This window comes from Calliopsis andreniformis, chromosome 7, assembly GCF_051401765.1.
Source record: "Calliopsis andreniformis isolate RMS-2024a chromosome 7, iyCalAndr_principal, whole genome shotgun sequence".
Taxonomy (NCBI): Eukaryota; Metazoa; Arthropoda; class Insecta; order Hymenoptera; family Andrenidae; genus Calliopsis; species Calliopsis andreniformis.
Genome location: NC_135068.1, coordinates 9,288,343 through 9,307,188, shown reverse-complemented (window position 1 = coordinate 9,307,188; position 18,846 = coordinate 9,288,343). Strand labels below are relative to the sequence as shown.

At 38.8% G+C, this 18,846-nt stretch overlaps 1 protein-coding gene and 1 long non-coding RNA gene across 4 annotated transcripts in view; both read right to left on the bottom strand.

The window, feature by feature from the left end:
* The window catches only part of Fas1 (fasciclin 1 Fas1 domain-containing), a 252,777-nt gene that overhangs the window by 17,399 nt on the left and 216,532 nt on the right, over nucleotides 1-18,846 (bottom strand). The gene's annotated exons all lie outside the window — the stretch shown is intronic.
* On the bottom strand, nucleotides 5,509-18,571 carry LOC143181850 (uncharacterized). Its single transcript, XR_013002350.1, has 3 exons — nucleotides 18,567-18,571; nucleotides 18,322-18,524; nucleotides 5,509-5,828 (listed from the first exon to the last, which is right to left on the bottom strand). It is a non-coding gene; the product is annotated as an uncharacterized LOC143181850 (long non-coding RNA).

The window sequence follows — 18,846 nt, the reverse complement described above, 5'->3', positions numbered from 1 at the left end:
TCACTTGCATGTGAATCACTTCGCATATTTCGCTTCTATGTAGAAAAGGAAAATAAAATGCTCACTAGGAATGTAGGAAAAGATACTGAAACACAACAACAAAGCTCCAAGCCATTAGTAGAACTATTAACTCGCGTTTCTTTGTCAAACGGAAAATTTAAATAGTTAAAAAAATAGTTACAGAAATGATAGAGGTCCATAGGTACTGAAAATCACCGACGATGAGAAGCCCCGAGATATGAAGCCTTTCATGTCAAAATTTAAGTCAGTTTATTAAATATATCTGATACAGGGTGATTCTAATTAGGGAAACGAGTTATATTTTTACTCTATCTTATATAGAAAATATATAGAGATTTTTTCAATAATAATGACATTTATAAAAATATATTTCACCATATATTTGTTCTAATTCTTTTTCATATGACACAATTCACCTTTTGTTTCACGCGCATTAAGCTGCATTTCCACGTGTCCTTAAAGAACTATGAAACATAACCTATACCTACTATTTTCGTTTATGCATCTTTTTACACAGTTAAAAGTATAACAGAAGGACTTTAATTTTATTTCGTAATTTGGATCGCTTCTGCTCAGCACTTTTCACAAGTAGAAACGCGACTTAATGCAGCCAGAATAGGACATCTCGAAGCCAAGAATATTGCAAATCATAGACACTCGATCACTTTTCTCATTATAATATTTTTGTAACCAAAAGAGTTACAGTCTGCTTCAGTCTTGTGAATCACCCTGTAGAACCAGACGATTTACGTTTGCTGTGTCAACGGTGATTTCTGCAGCTTGACAGAAGCCGTTCGCCAGCGAGCTCTCATACATCAGTCCCTCTAATTAATAGTCAATTTGAGTCACAAGAGTCTCACGCAACGGAAGCGAATGCCACGATGTCAAAATCACCAGTTTTCCACTCCTCTGTTAGTGAGTGGCGGTCTAATTTAAAGGAGATAGCCGTGAGGGATTCGAGCGCCGTTCGAACGGATTAAAAGCACCCGGAAGTAATTAATTAAGCCGCTGGCGACGGTTCCTCGTTCTGCTCTTCGCTTCTCGGAGCTCATCGATCAGATCGTTCACTGGTGAAATAAAGATAATAAGAAATCGTGGATTTGGGACAGGGGACCCATATAGCACAGAGACGTCTTAAAAACGTCTGAAAGACGTTTCCATGAAATTCCTAAAAATATACAAAAGATGTCTTTGAAATTTCTGAAGATACAAATGAATATGTTTCTAGAATGTCTTAAAAGACATTGATAAGACATTCTAAAGACGTCCAAAGTACGTCTGTAAGTGTTCAGGCAAAAAATAGACGTCTTAAAGACGGCCAAAAGTGTAAATCTTTAAGACGTCCATGTAGTGTGTCTCTAAGACGTCTTATGGACGTAAATTTCGTTCTTAAAGTCTTTGAAACGTATGCTGTTGGATGCTTCTGAGATGTCCAAATTATGTCGTAAGTCATTCAGGCATAAAATAGACATAAAACAGACGTCTTCAAGACGTCGTGTGCTATTTGAGGAGGCTGCTTGGAGGAACAGGTTTGGCATTCCACCTGTCCCAGCTTTCCTTTCCTCACATTGTGTGGGCAGTTGGGGCATTCAGAATTTGAGGGTCCAGTCTGCTCACTGTTGACAAAATAGGGATTGGTAGCACTGATAGATGGCTATTAGTTTTTTATTTGAAAGACAGTTTTGGAATCGACTGTTTAAGTCTGTTCTATCAGTGCAAGCCACTTGGAATTTTGGGACTTAAATTCTGAAATCCTTTCTCGAGGAATCGTGCCATTTAGTGGAAAAGTGATAATTAAGTTATCAAGGTTTTTTATATTTAAATTTCTGCAAGATTTGAAGAAGTTTAGTGAATCAATTTCAGATCCAAGTTTAATTTTTGTGGGGACTACACCTTTACAAATTTTCATTTTGTATTTCACTGACTCTAAACTTAATGTGATACGTTCCAATGGAATTTGTATTATTTAATTATATATTATTTGGTAACTCTTTGTGGATCAAAAATATTAATACTTTAAGAATCAGAAAAAATTTTTAAAATACAGTGTATATGCACTGATTTTTATACAATCTTCGTTATCAAAAATAATCTCCTACTTGTTAATTTAAGAATATATTGAGCAGATTATACATTAATTATTTTGTTTTTAATTGGAACGATTCCTCAACCCCTCAACGCCATTTTTCAGACTTCAACAAATAAGGAGCAATATTAATAATGAATAAAAAAAATGACCAAAGGGAAAACTTCAGTCACTTGTTCTACAGGAGTTCGTCAAACTAAAAATTTGTAAAATTAACAGTTGTTAAGCGGCAGAACGCTAACAGTGACAGGAGCCTACTGGTAAGGTTTCTATGTCGAGAAATAAATTAACAGAAGTCTTATTGCGAGCAACTCCAAGTTTTGATCAAAGAATAAAAAAGAAATGAAAAGGATGGGGGCAAGGAAAATCAAGAAACTGACTGGTCGAATTGAAAACGTTTTCAATCATCGGAAGGACTCTCGTTCTGTTGGCTCTGCCGCGGGCTGTTTCATTAATCAGACGAAAAAAGACTTTAATCAGAAACGTAAAAAGTAATGAAATATTTATACGTGATAACGGCAGCAGAAAAAAGTATTTTTAATTGCTTTCACCTGCGACTTTGTTAGACTTTAATTATGCCGTGGATTAACTTGAAATGAGGGAAAATAATTTCATTGAGATAAAGAATCAAAGCCTAGGAACCTTAAAGTTTTTTCGTTTAATTACTCATTGCAAATTTTTATTTATTTTCATTTTTCTCTTTTAAAAAATATATCGATAAATTTAGAAAAATAAAAGTATTAAAAAAGAACCACATCATTTTACTATATTTGTGTTTACTGCAAGCCTGTTTAGCTTAACACCATATTCACTCATTAATACTTTCATATAAAATAGAAATCTAGCAGAACGAAAGATCCTTCCCCATTATTTCTCGTAGACGATTTCAGAGTTACGTCTAAGAAATTAATCTAAAAAATCCAGTGCAGCAAGTACAGTCGGTTTTCTGTTCAAGAAGGAAAATAGAGATTCCCAGCTATCCCCTTTAAGACTACTTGAATCTACCCTCATGAAATCTAAGTGATTCCATTTAGTGCATTCATTTGGCAAATAATTGATCGATAATGACAATTCAGGAATACAAGGATTTTCGTCCGACTGTTCTTACACGCCCACTACCTTCTGCACGTTCTCTATGGAAATCAACAGAAGCTTTTGATGTACACGATTTAAGTATCGACATCTAGGATCTAGAATCGCCCATATCTCGACCATATCTCGTAGATTCTGCGGGTGTCGTGTGTATTCGGTAGTCTCTGATGAGTTCATTTAATAAGTACTTACGATGCCCTATATGACATGCAGAGTCCAATAGAGACATGCAAAGCACCACAAAATAACATCATTGAGTCAATATTAAGAGTAATAAACACATGTACACAATTGATAGAAAATTCGATCGGCATTATTAAGTTCGAGATTATAACGGGGGCCATTCGCGTACGTTTTCTTTGTATTCTATCTTTTTCTCAATGAGAGTTATAGCGAAGCAAATCGGTGTTTTATAAACTTTTTTCTTTTGGAAAAGTAATCGATTCAACCGAATATTTGTTTAATAAATTAACGCATTCAGGCAGAAAGAGGTACCTTTTTTAACTATAAATTGATTTTATTAGTGATTTTAGGATATCTATGTGATTGCAATTTTAGTACCGTATCAGAAATGAAGGAAAAATTGAAAAAGAAAGTAAATTTAACAGTGAAGTGCAAACTATAGCTGAAACAGAGTCGAATGACCGCCCAGAGGAGGAGTTACCCCCACTGCTTCGCTTGGCTGCGACCCCACTTGACTCTCTGCTCCAATGGAGATACTCAGAGGCGTGGCCAAACACAGCCATTTGATTTTGCTGCAACTATAGATCGCAGAAAACAATTTAAGCCTCAATTTTCATTTTTGAGACCGCTTTCCTTTTTCTGAGGAAACATTAGAGTTAAATCTCTCAACAATACCACCTCAAATAATTTCTCAAATACTCTACAGCATACTGCATCTCATGGATCAGTAATCCTCCTCGCTGTCTAGATAACGAAAAGGGCACACGATAAAAAAGAAAAGCAATATCCATACAAAAAGTGCAATCAGCGTTGGCATCAGTACCTCCACCAGCTTGAACGCGTTAAAAGGGGAAACGAAATGTCCATAACCGTTCGATTATATCGAACCAAAAAAAACGAACGAGCTTTACTAGCCCGCAACTAGTCTCGATCCGTTAAAATTAATAACAATGTTGAAAAAAAATTTGGTCTCATTTCCTTCTAAAATCTGACTACGCTCGTGCAGAATTTCGTATCGGTCGAATCAAACGCGGGAGGGTTTTGAATTATCGACGATGGCCGAGGATAATTGAAATTTTAATCGAATCGTCCGCTGGCTACGAGCGTGCTCGCGACACGCGGAGAACGAAAAAGAAAGGGTCTGGGGTTGAGGGGAGGAAGAAAAACGGGGTAGATACTAGAAAGATAGCGAAACGCGAGGAGGGCTACAGTGTAATTGCTTCCGTTCTTTTGTGCCGATCGACTACGGGGGAAACGCGCGCGTTAATATCGGTGCAATGGAGTCAGACACGTGGCCGATAGTAATTTAATATCGGCATGCAATTAAACGCTCGATCGCCAGTTACGCGCCGTGACGATGGAAATCGTTACCGCGGTGCTAGCCGATCGCATAGATTATTTGGCCTAGCGAAACGATAACGACGCGCACTAGCATTATTTTTCCTTGGGAATAAGAGAAACTGGACAACAAACGCGATTTTTCTACTACGTTTCACGTTACAAGCATGCTGATCTGCCGATGCACGTGGATACAACTGCCACGATTTGTCGGCGTCACGATGTACAGGGAGACTCAAGTGAATCGTGCTGCCTGGGCAGGGTGGGGAGAAGGCTCCGCCTACTTTAGCTCTACCTACTTTAGCTCCCCCACTCCGTTCTCTGCGCTTGCGCTGTGCACAGCATTTTGCTGTTAGGACGATGAGTTTTATTACCTTAATGAGATTATTATATTTCTAAGGATACTGTCTTTGAAAATCCTAGTTCTACTGTCAATACGGGAATTTTTATACATTATTCTTTTATAAAAAAAATATTTTTATTGAAAATATAGACTTCTGTACTATAATAAAATAAATTATGTTATAGTTTTCTAACTGAAAAAGCTTTTCTTTTCATACTGCTTTATGAATTAATAGAATAAATACTGTACACTGAAATTTCTGTATTAAATAATTAATTAAATGGACTTAAAAAGCAGCACGATTCAATAGAGTGGCGTATACATTCAGATTACTAAAGTTTTGATGCTACTATTCATCGACATAGTCCACTGTTTTATTTTCGTACTATATTTTATAATAGACTTTTGCATGTATCCCAGAAAAAGAATTCCGTGTCACGAAAAATTCTGCTGCTCCATTTTACATACTCTACGCCGTTATAGTTAAATCAGCGATCGATTTTTCATATTTCCTGCGCGACTGCGTGAATTAAAACGCTTCAGAAAATAAAATAAAAATTATGTTAATTTTAATTCGAGCATTAGCCGAGTGTCTCGTGGCTCACCGTCACCACAGACTCGACAAAAAAACGAAATCGGAAACTCGATATCGGGTTGCAACGCTAACAATTTAATGGCCGGAAGTCGTCTTCTCTGTCTGTACTCTTTCTATCGCTTTTTACGCTTACGCTTGTGGTCGGAGGTTTGTCACCCCGACGTAAAGTCCTGTAAACAGTTTTATAGCACATCAAAAATATGAATACCTTCGAGGATCACATCGCAACGTCGCGAACGAGGATCGGCCGAGCGACTCGGCAATCGATTCGATGACCTCGATAACATCGTCGCTCGGGTAATTCCCGACGACAAGACGCGAGCGCGCTCTGCCGGCGAACCGTTTAAACGCGCAATTTCCGGCGCAGATTTGGCCCGCCGCCGGAAGAAGGATCTAGGGGGAACGGAAAATCACTAGAAGTCGACGAAATTGCGATGAAATTTCTCACCACTGATCAGTGTACCGATATTCGCTTTAGAAAAAGGTAAACGAACGATTTGCCGAATGAAAAATAGAGAAATAAGAAATTCATGAAAATTTGTCACCGTGTCGCTCGGCTGAATCTCGTCGCGAAGTTCGTTCACGAAATTATCTACACGTTACTTCCGGTCTGTACGTGTGATCCTGAAGCGAACGAGGCTGTTTGACAAATCCTCGGTGACCGTGGATCGTTAGGCTATGAGAATTAAACGTACTTTTTATGATAGTAGTATATCTTATGTAGTCTATTTTAGCGATAGATCAGGCGTGATGAGATGATTCGAAAAAGGGATGAATGGCAACAGCGTTCATGATCGAATGCACTGATTTCATGTCTCATGAGATATCTGGTGGCTATGCCGTTTTGTGAATGTCACGAGGGCTATATATATGCTTCTATATTCATGACCGTGTCGACGAAGTCGTCTTCGCGATTCGTCGACCAAACATATCGTGTACCGGTGCTCTCGTCCTTGACAACATGCGACATTCAAGGGAGCTAACAGTCAGAGGCTAGCAGTGCAACGTGCAGTGCGTACTCTCGCTAGACACTGGCGATTTACAAGGAAGATTTCATTTCGTAGACCATTGCTCGCTGTTTAGTTAGCTTGCAGGTGGGGGAAATATAGTTGGTTTCTTTGTTTGCTTGTCACGAATTTGAATTTCGCGCGGGTGTTGTGTGGAAACCGCTCACTGGGTAATCAGACGATCGGTGGTGGGGGGACAGGGCTGACCGCGTGGGATGCTAGGGACTTTTAGTTCTTCTGAAATGTTTCTAAATGGAGGCGCAATTTTTCTTTTTAACGCTGCAGTTTCGTTAAATTATTGCTTTGGTTGAAATTCATTATTTTTCTTAGTGGCTGTGAGAGATACATACTGGATGGTCTGTTAAAAAGTACAAGTAGATTTATAGGGACATTTTATGATCGTTTTCTCTCGAATTAATCTGACTTTTGTAAATTAAAGCTACTATTTTAATAATATCTATAAAAAGTACTGATTTTCTAAGGTTATCTACTTAAAACATGTTCTTTTTCTACTATAAAGCTTTATATATAACTTAAAAAATTTCGTCTCCATTTTAATAATTTCAAAAAGAACATTCTGTAGCATTTCACGTGGTCCACGTTGCAAAGTATGTACAAAGTGGAAATGCGATAATATTCAACTTGGGGAAATACTGAAAGCATTAAATATTACTGCAATAATATACAAATGTCTACTTAAAGGCGTTACAGATATTCTATCGCAAAAAGGAGTTTTTGCTATTAAAATACCGTCTCTAGGCAAAAATTGATCGAAATCTCGATTACGTATCGTTTGATAAAAAAGGCAATATACAACGCGTGTGCGAATAAAAAAGGGGGATAACGTGTGATAAAAGTCTCTTTCAGCGAAGCGCAGCTATTGTTTCAACGAGACTGAAAATCGTTCGTCGCAAATCTTCCTTGCAAGAAACGACGGTGCATTCCTCAGGCAATAACTAAGAATTCATTCGAGCGCTGTTTCCAAATCACCAAAAAAAAAGTATTCTCTTCAACAAAATTGGTTCATTTTCAACATTCTCATCATCGCTATCTAACACAGTCATTCTATACTAAATATCAATCTTTTCAGATATTTTGTTTCGCGGTAAAAAATAGCCATAATTTTGTTTTTTAATCATTTTCGTTCTCTGAGTAGATTTTATTGTCATTGTTAAGTAGGGTTCTTAATGTCCCAAAATTTTATACTTTAGTTATCTTTTTTCAGGTTGGTTACTTATTTTATACAGGTTTCAGGCCATATATGAATAAACAAATAGAAATTGTTGAGTTCCAAAGAGATAACTAACATTTTGTTCATTTAGTTTCATTTTGTGTGTGATGCATAGAATATGTTATAGTAGCTCTAAGTAATAAAATTTATTGTATATTCGATAAAATACAAATTTATTTAAAATGTGTCCCATTATATGGTAAAAATAATTGACGAAATGCAAGAATTATGTACGTTTTTACCATACTTCATGCATGTCCCAACAATATCCCAACTTATTTTACAAAACTGAAGTAAAAAATCCCTATAAAATAAAAAAATGATTTTTTCCACAACTATGTACCTAAATTTAAAAAGAAGTATAACTACATATCATAGTGGAAAGGTGAATTCCTATACAGGGTGACTCATTTAAAGTTTCACACGTGATTATCTCCTACACTACAGCTCCATTCAAAAAATATTTGAAATAAAATTCACCCTGTTTCAGGGCAGGCATCTTAGTGATCACAATTTTCCCTAAGTAGACATTTTATTGAAAACCTTTTTTGGAACGAACTATAACTCAGGAGAATCTTCAGATGCATCACTTGCTCCTAAGAATAGAAAGCGAGCCACGATTGGCTACACAATCTGACAACGTCGCTTGAAATACGCATCTAGCGTTGGGTCCCCACTAGTCCAGGACTCAACTCTCGAAAATTACACTGCAATTCACCCTTTCAAGTTTCAGAACACGTCTACTTCCGCTCAAACCATTTGAAACGCTCTGTACATACGTACAAACTCCCATCACCAAAGGAGCCACGTATCGACCAAGCGCGTTTCTTCATCCCAGCCTACCTCGTTCCCCGTTTCTTCTATCCCCATACGAATTAAACAAATACCCCTCGAATCGCGACAAAATATACCCGACCCAGGTACGCCCACGTTCCGCTCGAAAATTCGCCCGATAAATTGCTTTCGCCCGCGACTAAACCGTATCGAAACGCTTTGTCCGAGGCGGAGGAAAAAGGGATGACGTCGAAAGGAGGAGCGCGCGAGCGCGTGGGGCCAGGCGCGATCGCCAAAGGAACTTTTTTCGGTGTATCGAGGAAGTAGCGAACGGCCGCAGAATGAACGGCTGCATCGAAATGAGATTTTTTCCCCGAGGCTTTTAAGCCGTCCCTTTTCGCGGCAAGCAATAAGGCTCGCCGCTTCGTCATGACAGAGGGAAGATAGAAAAGCTCTATCTTCCTGCTGTAACCGCTCCCCCTCCTCTTCTACCACCCGCGCAGCTTTTTGTTTAACTTCCCTCCGTTCGATGCACTGCCTGGCTATCTTCGGCAGACTCGCGAGGCAGCTTAAAACCCTGCACGCCTGATGCAGTCGCGATGTGCGTTGACAGTTTAGTAACCCAGAGTTGTAGAGTGCTCAGAGGGCTTAGAGGGTTTGTTCAGGCGTTGGTATGAAGTTTAAGGATATTATAGCTGTAGACTGTTGGTAACCTGTCTTTTGGTTATTTGGGATGCTGCAGTTTGATACGACGTTTGAATTTTGGTTAAGATGTTTTTATATTTAGAGAACCTGAGGTACGAGATATACAGGGTGATTCATGCTACTGTTAGAGGAAAATTGTTTAAAGTATTTTCTGAAGTGTTCAGTTTTCGGTTGTTAGCCTAGGACCTTTTTATGTAGAGTGACAAGAAGATAGAAAAAAGATAGGGTTCCGTTTGTGACCTTCATATGACCTTTATGTGACCATCTAAAGAAAAAATAATTCTACTACCTTCTACCCCTCTCGAAATAGTTCATTTTTTTTCTCTGACATTTTCTTCTAACTTAAAGCAAACAAAAGATATGGTTTGTAACAGTTGCGTGAATTATCCTGTACATGCACTGAGAATTGGGGTTCATTTAGACTTGGATGGAATTTGTGGTAGCAACTTAGGGGTATAATTTATGATAATATTGACTGAAGTCTTCCACTGGGTCTTAGTTGGAACTTGGGAAAGTATGGATTAGGCCAATTGGATTTTGGTGACAGAGATTGAAGCTGTCAGACAGTTCTCTTGGGGTGGAGTCTCAATTAGAGTAGGTCAGGCTTGAGCCAAGTATGCATTAGACTAGTGTAAGTTCTTAATTGGGTGTTGAGCTTTGCGTATCTGCCTTAGGTCTACCTAAAGTTTATCTTAGATCTACCTTGTATACGAAGTAGACTTGCTTCCTATGAAAGGAATACCTTGAGTTTGGATTAGATCTGCCTTGGGTTTACCTTGCGTGTGTTCAAAGTTTATTTGAAGTCTACAGTATATTTATCTTAGATCCCACTTTTAGAATTACCTTTTCAGGCCAGATTGGTTTACCCTTAGTCTATTTCAACTGTACCTTTGATCTACCTTTACAGCTATATATAGGCTAATCCTCTGGCTGGTCTTTGTGGCGACAGTATCTTTGAATCTTCAAGCCAGAGGATCACTTTGTACTTAGATCCATTTTGAGTCTGGGTTAAGTTATCCTAGTATCACTTGAAGCCTATTTCCTTTTCATATTACATCTATTTTTAGGAATTCTTAGGTCCACTTTAGAGTTAGCCTGGGTCTACTTGAGGTCCTGGATCCTGGGTCTACTTGAGGTCCTGGATCCTGGGTCTACTTGAGGTCTACTTGAGGTCCTGGATCCTGGGTCTACTTGAGGTCCTGGATCCTGGGTCTACTTGAGGTCTACTTGAGGTCCTGGATCCTGGGTCTACTTGAGGTCTACTTGAGGTCCTGGATCCTAGGTCTACTTGAGGTCTACTTGAGGTCCTGGATCCTGGGTCTACTCTTAGGTCCAGTGAATTCCACCTTAGGTGTTCCTCAGGTCTACCAATCTACTGTATCCTTATTTGAGGTCCACCTAGAGACCCTGGCAACCCTGGTTCTGCCTCTCATGGATCTCATTTCGTCTCCAATTCCTCATGCCTAAGTGTAACAGAACTATCTTATCCTTCATCCTTCATCCTTCAATTAAAGATACCCCAAATTCCAATGAAACCTTTGCCTCTCCAAGCATTCCTGCACTCCTTCAGGAAAAATGATAGCCAGGCAGTTTAAACGTTCCACCTGCACTTCCCTCGATGCTTAACAACTAAGTCCCATCTTTCTGCGGCCGTATTTTTCCTGGCGTGTTTCGCGTAGAGCAACGCTAGAAAACTGCTGCAACAGTTAATTGCGACGGAGGACTGCGTTCAAACAACGAAATATTTACGTGAGATAACGAATGCGGGAGCACGCGAACAGTGGGCTCTTTTTATCGGACTGTTCGTTGCGGAATTAATTTCCATTGCCGCGAGACAACTTTTAAATGAAGCTTCCGCCGTTTTGTAAACTACTGTCGTTCGCGTCGGTTGGACAGCGCAGGCCATGGCATGTACCACTGTCGTTCGGGTGCATTTCCATTATTTTCGTAGGCGATGCGAAAGGTGTTCGACCAAAAGGGGAAATTACTTCTTGTGTTCCATACGTACGCAAAACATACTGCAACTCATCGTTTATCAAAAATATTTTTACATTTCAATTTTAACGAATTGCCTTTCGTAACAATATGTGCGCATTCTCTGATCTGTGAAACTGTTATTTTTCAGTGTTCATAAAACGTATCAAAGCAATAGTAATAAACCCCGATATTTATTGAATTAAAAATACAAAATAATTCTGCGAAAAAATGTTTCACTTTTAAGAGTTATTGCGAGCGCATGGCAAGGATAATATTTGAAATAAAATAAAAATTTTAATCAAACGAGAGGAATAATACGGAATAAAATGGATAAATGAATGTGTTTATATTTATCAGTGCCCGCGGAAAATTGGAAAAATTGATAGTACCTTGGTGTTTTGTAAAAGTTGAGGATACAATTCGTGAATATCGAGCGTTTTTCTAGATAACACCTGGCTATTATTTCGAGTAAGATACGAATTTTCGAAATACGGGAAGCGAGATAATAAAAACAATAGACATACGTCTCCTGTTAATCGAATTAAAATGACAGCAACTGAAGAACCAGTTGAAAATAGTCGATAACACAGTATGTCTGTTATAAATAAATAAAGTAAACGTTTGCAGTGAAATCAGGCAATTTAAAAAGAAAATAATTATTCTCTCTGTTAATAAAAGCATAAAGTACACATTCTATAAAATAGATTAAGAAAGTGGAAATATCCAACAATTTGAAATAATTACTCAAAATAACGTATCACCCCTCTATAAAAATGACGGAAATATTTGCATAAAAATGAAAAATTGTGCTACTGTAAAATATACATACATAAATGCCTTTCTCTCGATAAAGTGTGAATAAACATATAAAATAAATAAATAGAATATGAAAAAGTGTATTTTATCAAATACTTCCATTTCGACAAATTACTTCATGTAACTTTATTTCTACACTTAAATATATAAACATTGCTATTGCAATTGTTAATGTAAAAATATATAAAACTAGAATTCTATGCATCACAACAATGAAGATATTCCCCTACAAAAATCTCTATTGTTATATTTACCTTGCTATTTATTGTATTTGTATAGCTGTGTTTTTATCAATAGATAATAATGGTAATAGAAGTGATCTCGAGTACATTTGCATACAGAAAAATTTTATGGAAATACCGTTTGGTCGAATCATGGTTGGAGACGTTCCTTCTGCCTCCAGCCACGAATCCAGACCGCGTAAGATTTTAAAGAAAAGAAATATGGCCGCATTTACACCTGATGAAGCACGGTTCTCCCCTCGAAGGAGCTGTGCTGCAAAATTTACGAGTCTTGTTTGTCGAGCGTTGTCTCTGCTCTGGAGAACATTCACGGAGGATTCTTTGTTCTACGCGATTTCTTTCCTCAACTTTGAACTGCGACGCGTTATATTTCATTTCACCTGTAGCCGAGCTTTCGCCAGGATTTACGGTTCACCAAAAATTCACGAACTTTAAATTTGTATCAGACGCAATCTGCATTTACTCGAAGAAGTGAAATAGTATTGGGATGTATATTAACTTCAATTTCTATCGTATAATAATTAAATCTTTCCTAATTTATCAAAATTAGTTATACAAGAATTTTTTTTTAAAATATTGAACTACTTAAAATATTTCCTTAAATTATACTTCGATAAAATTCTTTAAGTTTTAATACTGTTTTGGAAAAATATTCTATGATCTTCTTTAGTGTTTTCACAGAGTTTAAAATTTTCATTTTTGTAATATGTAAAAGTGGAACAGTGATTCCTTTCGAGATAAATATTCAGGATTTTTTATTCAAGATAGAATTCTCTTCGTAAAATCCCAGGAATAAGTCGCGATAGTAATTATTATTCAGAAGCACGAGAACATAGCTACGATCGACTCTGCGTCATCAAAATTAATTTGCAAGCCGCTGAATAATGTATGAATCTTCGTTTCGTTTTTCTCCGCTAGCTGTGTATCAATTTTGAATTAATGCTTCTAGGTCGCCAAAGTCATCAATCGTGTGCATGTATTGTATGTACGCACGTACGCATAATAACGGAACAGCGAGCATGCATTGGAGCGAGTAAAAGTTGAGGAAAATTCGCTATAAACATTCTCAAGTCACTAACAATTGCGTTTTCGTTTGGGTTCTTTTCGATTGTAGAAACCCATATCTTAATTCTATTTTCTAATAATTGTAAATGAATCGAATATTTTGGCGATGGAGAAGGCTCGTTTTCCAGTTGAAAAAGTGGTAAATTTAATAAAATTTTCTGAAGAAATTTATATTATTATTACTTTTATAGTAATTTGTTTGCTTTATTATTGACTCATATCACTTAAAAATAGAACTGACTCAAAACAAATTTGATTGATAATTACAACTTAAAAAACATGAAATATTGATGTTTTTTTACTTTCTTGAGTTGCAATGTTTCAAAAATAATAATTCACTGTTGTTTAACTTAGTCCTAAATTTATATTAATAGCCTAATTATAGAGTTGGACAATAGGCTGAAAAAATATGAGTGCTTTTTCTACATGAAAACCTAGAAAAAACTGCAGTCCTAATTCCATTTTTTAATTATTAATACTCAAATAGTCAGATAAACGGCGCCTATGTTATATAACCTGCCAGTTCTCGATGTATGTCGGCTAGCCAGTAGATCGATCCTGTCTACAATCAGACACACATATTCGCTGCACTGGTTGCCATACCTCAGGCGCTTTTTACTCAACATTTAAATATTAATAATTAAAACTGCAGCACTTAACACAGTTACATCACTCCTGATTATTATTTATTTACCACAGAATCGTGTCCTAAATTTTCCCTCACCTATTTCGAAGTTACTCTGCAAAAATCATGATTATTATTTTCTCTCACAAACATATTCCCTCGTTAAAATTTTTCTCATGGAAAACAACCTTCTCTGCCACAGTTTCGTACCACATCGATGCAATAATCAGCAGCACATCACAATCACACGTGTTACGAACTCAAGTACACAGACTGTGCATGCCCAAGATCAAGGGACGAAAAGAAAACCTTAAAGGAACGGATTCGTCTTCTTAAGAAAACAAAAGGGACAACAGCCACGTAGTGTAAGGGTGCAAGGGGTGCATGGGTCGTGCACGCGAGCCACGTCCTTCGGTTTCGCGGGATCCTGCTCGCGCATTGCCTCGAGCGAGTGACAAACGGCCGCGAGAGAAGCCGCGGGAGCAATTTTCGCCGCTGACAAGTTCCTCGACTTCCTGGACTATTTCCCCGCGGTTGGAACGACTCGAACGAGTTCGCGGCAAGTTGCAATGGCTTTCCTTTGGTCAACGCGCGCCCCGAAGAATTGAAAAGCTTCGACGTTCGCGAAACTCCGACACGAAAGAATTTTCCTCGCGCACGCGAGCTTCCGTGCGGTGCAGGGAGGGTTCTCTAGGCTCTGGAATACAGGGCTTCCTTGGTCGAAGATGGAAAAACTGATGGGGGAAATGTTGCACGACTTAATGGGATCTGTCTTCCCCTGACCGTCTATTTTGCTCGTGAGGGCTTCTCTGAGGGAAACTGGTATGTTAGTTCCTTTTCTTGTTTCCTTCCTTTCTGAGAAAATTATATCTGGCTTTCTCGGAAATCAATGAACTTTTTCGGTTGGCTTTGTATTTTACTGTATTATGGTCTGGATTAGGTGTAGGTTAGGTTTATGTTACGTCTGTGTTAGGTTCAAGCTAGGTACAGATTATGTTCAGGTTATTGTTATGTCAGGTCTGGGTTAGATCCAGGACATGCCCAGTTTAGGTCCAGGGTATGTTCAGGTTAGGTCAACGATAGGTTCACGGCGTGTTCAGGTTAGGTCAGCGGCAGGTTCAGGCCATATTCAGGTTAGGTCAACGACATGTCCAGACCAGATTCGGGTTAGGTCAACGACATGTCCAGACCAGATTCGGGTTAGGTCAACGACAGGCCCAGGCCAGATTCGGGTTAGGTCTGGGTTAGGTCTGGGTTAGGCTCGTGTTATGTTAGAGACATGTTCAGGTTCTGTTCTGGCTATGTTCAAGCTATGTTCAAGCTATGTTCAGGTCAGTTTCATTACCTTCAATTATCTAAGTAATATTTCTACCTGGTGTTCCTTTAGAAACATAAGCAATATAATATTCTTTTACCAAAATATCCAAGAAATGCCAGATCTCCATTTCTGAAACCACTCTCAAAACGAAATCCATGGCCACACCAGACCATATAACGTTTTCACGATAAAAATCAAGTTCTTTTTAACTTCGTTACGAGGTCCCATAAAAGAAGGAAATTCATCGCGTCAGAGAAGCCTCTCGCAAAAATCGAAGAAAACTGGTCCAAAACTCGGGCGTATCGTTCTATCCATCAATGGGCGATGCAGGGAGAAAAAAAAAATACTAGGGCTGCGACGATTTGCATGGTAAATCGCGAGTGTAGGGGAGGGGGGTCGGCGGATGAAAACGCGCGGAAAAAACTGCCGGAAAAATCGCATCGGCGTTGGTCGTGACGGAAAAAATGGGTCGGAAAAAGTGCGATTCCGTCGGGCGTGGCCAGCAAAAAGAACGCCGCACGCTGTGTGTACGGCGTGTGTAGGACGAGGCCGATGGATGGTGCGGTGGAAGGTGAAAAAAGAGACGCAATGAGCCGCGTGGAAACGTCGTGCTATGAAATGCAAAATCAGCACACTGGCGTAGCCACGTCTCGAAATCGATACGCGTTGTCGTTTTTCGTCCTTTGGCTGGGGGCACCGCGCCAAGGAGAGAAACGTGAAAGAAATAGTGTATCGTAAGGCGCACAAGGAAAGCTTCTCGACAGCTTGGCCAGCTGTTCCGTTTCTGCGTGTTTCTATTGTGTGTTCGTGTCGTGACGTGCTTTCGTCCACTTGTGGCGCTTTACAGCGAAACGTTTTCCACTGTTGGAGACACAGAAATGGTTCCATGGACGCGGAGGCTTTATTTCATGCACGGGGTCCTGTTCGCCTTTGATCGATCCACGCGAATATCGCCGATGTTAGTTTAGGTATTTACGATGGTAGGAGCTGGAGAACTTTTTAGCATTTTGGAGAGAGGACATTTTTGTAGTGTTCTTTATACTATTCTAAATAGTGTTGATACGAAAATTAAATACAAGAAATTATTGGTTTGTTAGTTGGTTTAGAGGGAAAATAGTTGCGGTTGACGCCAATGGATTAAGCCTTCTTCCCACATTTGCAAAGGAACGCAAAAGTATTTGCTCAAATCGATTGAAAGGGAATATTTTAAACGACAACAGTATAGCCTCACTAAATAGACTATTAAACTAACGAATTATACTGTTAATTACAGAAATGTCATTTTTCATCCTTTTTTGCTGTTTGTTACTAGATTTCAATTTTGTCGAGAAAATATCCCATGAATTTTTGAAGGCCAGTTTGTCAAAGACAGTTAATGCTAAAGATTTTATAATTTAGAGAATGATTGATATTTTAGGAAAATAGATTATTTACAAAATAAGGTGTTTGTTTCATGAAAGTAAATTAGTTTCTTCTCAAAGTTTCAGTTCTTCCTTTATAGCAAAGCTGACTTTGAAAAATTATGATCCGGAGATTGTTCTTGCAGGCTCCGGAAATTGTTAAAAGTCTAAAGCGTCCTGGAAATTTTAATAGCACTCTAAAGCGATTACAGTTCGTTTCAACGTAAATTCCGAATTTCCTTCTTCCACTTCAAGCTTTGCAGTATTTTCCCTCAGAAATAATACATTTATGTCAATTCATAATGTAACGAATTTATTAAAATTGATAGGTCCAGTAACTGTGTTCTAAATATTATTTCATTTATTAATAATGTCCTCTAGTGACTCAATATTTAAAAAATTGTAGAATAATTGCCAATAAGTATAATTAAATTTTAGATAATATCATAATGAATAATTTGAAGTTAGTTTTCATGTTTATTTTTATATCCTATTTTTTTCGTTTCTGCCTAATTCTCTACTTTTTATAATCTTCAATAAATCTTTGTATCTGTCTACACAATAAATCATGTTCTAAAAATACATACAATAAGCGACAGAGTCAGAGTTTACGCGCCTTCAGACTCGTTTGAAGAGGGGAGCAATGGTTGTTGGTGGGGACAGCCCATAACTCTAGAGAGGGGGAGCGCTGGGTGACCTTCGACAGCCAAATTGATCCCACTCTGACTCTGACTCTTCCAGCACTTCTATTTCTCCAGTCACTAACGCAAGCCTACTATGTCACAAACATCAAGTAACTTTTAAAAATAATAATTTACAACAAATTCCTCATTGAGTGACATTCGACACCAAATTAAAAATACTTTCAGCTCATTGAATCTCAATTTCAGTTTCATCCCAGTTCACTTTAAATGTCGTTTCACCTTTAATTTCTGTCTCGGCAGAACCGTTTCTCCGTCTCCAACGATTTAGCACGCGCAGAGGACTAACACACACCGAGGTATGCGCAAAAGCGGATGCACTAAACGGACTAAATCGAGGGTGAGCGAAAAAATGTTGCGTCGCGCGACAGGGAAGCGCATGAGAAGAGAGGCTGGGCATGAGGGGGGAGAGAGAAAGAGAGAGAGAGAGAGAGAGAGAGAGAGAGAGAGAGAGAGAGTGCGCGAGAGCGAGAGAAAGAGCGAGAGAGAAAGAGATAGATAGACAGAGGCAGAATGAATTTGTGAAATGAAACAGATAGAGCGATAGACAGAAGAAAGTCGTTCGATATAAACCGTTTGGCGAATGAGACGAGTGTGGAGAGACATCGTAGAGTGTGATGATTGAAATATATGTATGTATGTACACGCACACGCGTATATACACATGTATACCGTATCAACCTGTATGCATGTGTACAGCGCAAGAAAGAGAGAGTGGGTGACAGAGAGAGAGAGAGAGAGAGAGAGAGAGAGAGAAGAGATGGAAGAAGAAAAACTAGAGAAAAAGCTGGCGGCGAATTACCTTGAAGGACTGCACAGAGAAACCAGAAACCAGGGTTGGTCCGTAACATAAGAAGCGAACAGAAAACAGAAAAAGGTAAACTTGTAATTAGGTCGTTCGCTGTAAGAGACACAACTTGCTGTGATATGAGAACAGTTCGTTCGTCGCTGGCCGACAGGAGGGGGGGAAGATTGGCCACACCAGTACTTTCAGTCCCTTCAGTCCTGCGCCTATCCGACCATCGAGTGTCCCCCACCACTACTTACGTCATCGTTCATCGCGCGAATCATCAGCGAACCTCGGGGGACACCCGAGGGCCAGCGAAACGCCCAATGCATAGACTCAGGTATAAGCGCTTGCAAGTAACATCTGTCAGCGTGGTGCAAAGAAAGGGGGTGGAAAGTCTCTTGGTGTGTTTTTGACGAACGACGGATCCAGTGTGCACTACGGGGTGCTGTAAAAATCCTTGCTATATCAAAAGGCTGTGACAATAGTCTATATGCCGTGGTACGATGACTGCCGGAGAGAAATCACTCACTTACGATC